At 34.6% G+C, this 6,000-nt stretch overlaps 1 pseudogene; it reads left to right on the top strand.

The window, feature by feature from the left end:
- The first annotated feature begins 2,920 nt into the window (after nucleotides 1-2,920).
- Nucleotides 2,921-6,000, top strand: part of LOC149564893 (tyrosine decarboxylase 2 pseudogene) — a 28,197-nt pseudogene continuing 25,117 nt past the window's right edge.

Genomic DNA, 6,000 nt, shown 5'->3' with positions numbered 1-6,000 from the left:
CAGCACCCACTCACCTGCTATTTTTGCCACCGCCTTACACTTGTGCAAATTTTCCAGTGACTATTGGTTGGTCAGGGAAGACACGTCAATGATCACTGACATCTCACTGATTGGCTTAGCCTCGGGATGAAGGATAGCATTGATATATTGAGCCATGCTTTTAATCGTTTCCTTCATCTCTTGCTTATCTTGCCCGTCTTTCCACACCCTTTCTGCAATCTTCTTGTTGGATACTTCAAAGAATTTCATATCTGCCAAGGTTGACCTTGGTTATCTGGTAATCTTGAGGAGCTATGGAGTCGTGAGCACTTCCATCAGGTGGTGTGGTTATCTCTGCCACCCACCACCCTGAAGTTTTGTCAAAGTTGATCCTCGACTCTGTTCTTGCTTTCTTCACTTTAGGCATCTTACCAAGGCACTTGCTAACTAGGTCGTCAATTGGCATGGATATGGGAACAATGCTTCTCTTCTTTTCCATTGATGTCTCCAGCCATTTGGGAGTTGCCTGTTCTTTTTCTGTAGTGGAGGAAATATTGACTAGGGCGAGGTTACCCTGTTGATTGTTAGCAGTCGCTGACAAGCTCTGAGGCTCTGGTAAATTGTCTACCATGGGTGGGTCTTTTGCTGCCTTGAGCTCCACAGTTATGGTGCTCTTGATTTTAGCGATTAGTGCCTTCTTCGTACTCGAGTGAGTTATCCTTTTACTTTTTGGAGTCTTCTCTTGAACCTGAAGTTGAAGTGTTTCTAGAACTGCTTCAAGTTTGACTTCAAGTGGACCTGTAACAAATTCACAAACACTTTGATTAGTTTACTTCTGGGCAACCTTTTTATCTCTACTCCTTGAAGATTTCTCAGAAAAGCTTAGAGTAACTGCCACCTTTGACTTTATCCATTTGGCAGTTCTGGCTATCACATCCTTGGTACGGGCATACACATCATTCTCTTCTCTTTTCTCTTAGTCGATCTCCAAAATAGGCATGCATTCAATTTGATCCATGTAAAATTGATCAACTATTTCCTTAGAATCATCATCCTTCAGCCCATAAGTATCCAGCTTCACGTTGAACATGATGACCTACTTAATGGTTAAGCGTGACCAAAGCCTCTTCCTCATCTCAAATTCATTGTGGCAATTCGCCCATAAATCCTCTAGCTGTGGGGAGTGAAATAGAGAAAATGCATTTTTGACATTGTTTCTGGTAAAGCCGGTGTAATCAAAATCTAGCCGAGAGGTGAAAGGTTTAAGACACAAGCGGGTCAATGACTTGGCTAACAATAGAGCTTCTTTCACACTAGGGCATCTATAATGTCCAATTTCAATCAGGAAGAATATTGAAGAGGATTTTTTAGAAATTTGAAAGGACTCAACAAGAGAGGCAAACTGTCTACACATCTCTAATAACACCATAGAGTCTGAACAGAAGTGTGGTAATTTCAAGGGCTCACCAGGAAAACCACCTACTCTGATATAGATAAATCTGGGAAAATGAATAAAATAGCAACCATAAGTTTGAATAGCTTGCACGGCTTCCTCTGACATCCTATCATTCTCTCGACCTTGCAGTTCAAAAACCAATTTCCCTAAAAAGACATCATTGATTTTCTTAAACTCTTTGCATACTGTGTCTTCTTGGAGATCTCTGTAATACTGATAGATAGGCATGTCATCTACCCAAGGTGAATGTGGGAGATAGTCCCAATCTTTGGACACCACTAGGATGTAGATCAGGTAAGAAGACAAGAATAACGGACCATAGTTGGTCACATTAATCAAGCCCTTGTGCAAGTTCTTAGCTATGAGGTCTGACCAATCAATGAACTTGACTCCCTCAACTATCTTCTATATAAAGAAATACATCCAGGATTCCTAGTGGAAAACATGCTCGTTCCCTTTAATTCTATTCAATAGGAGGACAATATCCGCAATCTCTTTGATAAAATGTTCGATAGTCAATGGTTTAGGTAGCCTAGAACCCCCCTCTGTAGGCTTCAAGAGCCAGGACTGAGAAATCTTGGTGTCATAGCTAGTTTTTTTTGCTGCATACAGGTGCTCAGCCTCCTCAAATGTCCATGGCTCATAGGATTCTTTATGAGGGATCCTGAGGGCAAAATTTACACTAGTTCTGTTGATTTTGATAGCTACTTCCCCTAAAGTTTTCTTAACACACCTAGAAATAGGGTCGAAATGATTTGCACACTCAAGGATACATTCAGGGTATTGGATAGCAACGGGAAAAGCAACGGCTTCTAGTAACCCACTCTCCACTAATCTCTAGTAAATGAGACTTGATGGGGTGTTCTTGGCTCGTTCTACTATTTCAAATAGGTTTCTATTTACCAAGAATGTGTTGCGAATTTCAGGGAGTGAGCTGAGCAAAGGTGGTTTTTCTAACTTAGGCAACTTTGGGTTAAAAAAAAACATGATTATAAAAAGAAGCTAAGGCTAGAAATGGCCCAAAACAAAGTAAAAATAATTTGAAATGCAGAAGGGAATGAAAAATGCACTTACAGCTCAATAGAGAAACATCCTGTAATTCGCCCTTCCTATCCAGTCTGCTGAAATTTCTATGGAGAAAATGGAAAGAGTGGGAAAAAGGCCGAAAATCAATGCATTTAAAGGTAGGCTTGTGCAAAAGATTACAGGGCAGATTCAGTGAGTAAGGCCAATAATTGTTCATTAATGTGGTATGCACTGGGAAGCATGTCACATGTGCTCTGTTTTACACATTCCATCAAATCCACACGTACATAGCTCAACTGGATAATCATGACATGAAAATATTAGTCTTTTCCAATTTCTGTCATAGCTTGAGCACATACCACCTTAGATTTTTCTATTCATGACTTAACATGCCTCGGGAGATGTTGTACTGGGACCCACCTTGATCTGATTCGGCAAATTAAAACCTGCATACAACTTATGTTAGAGCGCAAAATCGACACTGATCCTGAAGTTGAAGTTTTGGAGGGATGGGTTTCAACTTCTACTTCAGTTTCAATAAGGCAGATGCGAGGAAAGAAACTGGGTTGGCAGATGATGATTGACGCTGACCTGAAGTTGAAGTTGAAGTAAACAGAACTTCAAGTTCAACTTCAATGACGAACATGAGACCAAAACACCAGGATGTGTTAAAACTATAAGTGCTAACATAATGATAGAAAAAAATTAGAAGGCATAGCTAATTTGATGGATTTGGATGAAGAACTACTTTTTAACTAAATTCCATCTAAAGATATGATAAATGATAACACTAAGAAAGCATTGTTAAAACATGTGGGATGCATATTTCAAAGATAAAAAGTATATTTGGATAGGCACAATTATTTGTCAAGTTATTTAGGAGAAAAGATATGAGACCTGTTTTGGAGCTGTTGGGTGTTGATAATAAGAAAAACCATGTGCATAATATTAATAAAACAATAGTTGAAAACTTGCAAAATACTTATAACAAAATTGACAACACAACTCGAAGAGGTGATTTGAGTAATGCATATAGAGCATTAATGACTACTATATCTAGTAGAAAATTGACACATAGAAAATAGGTATGTGCAATTTTTGATGTACTAAATATATCTAGAAGAACTATTTTGAGATACATCAAGAGGAGGAATATGCTAGATGATAACATTTAGAATAATTGGGTGAATATTTGTAGATTTCTTCAAAAAGATAGAATTTTTGAAGATGTAAAAAAATAAGTTATTGAATTTTGGACCACACATTCTTGTGTTTCTTTCGACAAATGTGATACTATACAAATTAAAGATCAAGAGATAAGGGCCAAAATTGAACATCCAAAACATTTCATAGGTAAAACTCAAAGTGAATTATTTCAATCATTCAAGCAAGAATTTTCAAATGTCAAATATGTCAGAGAATGTTTGAGAGTTTGTGTCCTTCATTTGTACACATAAATAAGATGCGTGAAACTTGTTGTTGTTGAAATCATGTGGAATTCGGTCTACACTTGCAACCATATAAAAAAGTTATTGCAGTACTTGATCCTAATTTGGTCATCACTAGTAGTACAACCAATTTGTCAAGTCCATATTATGTGATAAATTAGAAGATTTAGATGAGTTCAAAGTGTAATACATCAAATATTAGTGTGAATATTGTGGAGATTTACGCAAATTTTCAATGCAAATTGAGAATATTAATGAATTGACACCAGTTTCATGGATAAGATATGAATATGAGACATACCAAAATAAGATGGAGATGAATCCAAAAAAAATGTATTGAAGGAGAGTGAATTGCATTATGATGAGTTTATGACCAAGTTCGATCCATTGATATATCCACATATCCAACATTGTCATGGTGCACGATGGCAAGCTAAACAGTTTCATGATGCCAAAAATTGTTTTCCACTTGGTTGTATACTTTTAGTTGTAGATTTTTGTACGAATTATACATTTTCACCTCAAACAGAGCTTCAAGGGCAATATTATCATTCTGAACAAGTTGCAATATTTGTGCAAGTGACCTATAGACATGCACAATTTGAGGTGGATGAGATAGAAAGGTTGGATGAAAATGAATGCAGCATCATCAAAGAGGTTCATTTCTATGAGTAAAAGTACAAATCCATGTCACCATTTAGGATACCAAAACCTATTTTGGTCAAATCTCATTTTTCTATCAAAACTCAATTTTTTTCAAAAACTAAAAATACCCTTTTATATATCTCAGACTTAGTATCATCATTGTATAAATTTTTAAGTATTTTGATTATTTATAATATGTTATAATATCAAAATATTGTAAGTTGATATTTTAACATTTTAGAAGATGCTCACTCAAAAAAAGGAAAAAATAGTAAATCATACCAAAAAAATAAAAAATTATATTTATTTCTAGTGGACAGAGTCTTCTTCACAAATATGTAATTTTTTTTCAAGAAGGTGTACATTTGATAGGGAAGTTTTGACCGGGGAAAAAACTATTAGATTTTGATAAGGTCAAGCTTGAGTACTTATAACAAAGAAAATATACATCAAAATTCATTATTTATTTTTTTGTTCCCTAGCTATACATGTCATCTATAAGATATTTTCAAATTATAACAAAAAAAAAATGATTTGCGTATACTTGTTTGACAGGAACTACACCCTATTTTTTTTTTAGTAAAAAAAGGACTTCAATTTTTTTTTAAATGAATAAATTCTTACTAAAAAAAATTATAAAAATTATAGGCATAAAATTTATCCAATTCTACACATTTCATCAATTTACATCATCTTCAAATTCTAAACACAAATACAATTTTTTTTGTCATTAATGTTGAACTATCACATTTTGATATCTCATTTCTTTATAAAAGGTGACACAGGTTTGTGCTTTTACCCCTATATTTGTGATGATATAGTTCATTATAGGAGTTATGTGGCTCATTACTTTGCAATGTTCTTTGAAGGTCTTAGAAATCATGGAATAAATGTTTCAAAGCACTAGATTTGGTTTGATGGATGTGCAGGTTAGTATACATGAACTTACACATTTATTTAACTTTATTTTAACTTATATTTATTTGTACATGCCTATTTTGATTTGATACATGTACACAAATAATTGTTTCTACTTATCATTTCATGTTCACTAGACAATTCAAATCTACAAAAACATTTAATTGGTTAGCAATGTAACATGCTAAAACCAATGTTAGGTTTTTATGAAATTTCTTTGAAAGTGCACATGGAAAAGGGGAGCATGATGGAGCAGGAGCATGTATAAAGCATGTGCTTTGACAACATGAACTTGTAGGTAAATATGCATTTAATGTGCATGTTTAATACTAGTAGCATATATTTTAAATTATATATATGCATGTTGTATGTACATACAAGGAATAGGATAGAGAGTGCAAATCAAATTATTGAATGGTGCAAAGTTCATTTTTCTACTCAAGATACTGAATACAATAAACGTACTTTTTGGAGTGAAAGGTGAACTTTATGTTTATTTTTAATGTATTTTTCAAATTCTTGAATTTT

Source organism: Cupressus sempervirens, chromosome 3 (genome assembly GCF_028749045.1).
Source record: "Cupressus sempervirens isolate cs-2001-9-10 chromosome 3, ASM2874904v1, whole genome shotgun sequence".
Lineage (NCBI taxonomy): Eukaryota > Viridiplantae > Streptophyta > Pinopsida > Cupressales > Cupressaceae > Cupressus > Cupressus sempervirens.
This window is presented reverse-complemented; position numbering and strand designations above follow the sequence as displayed.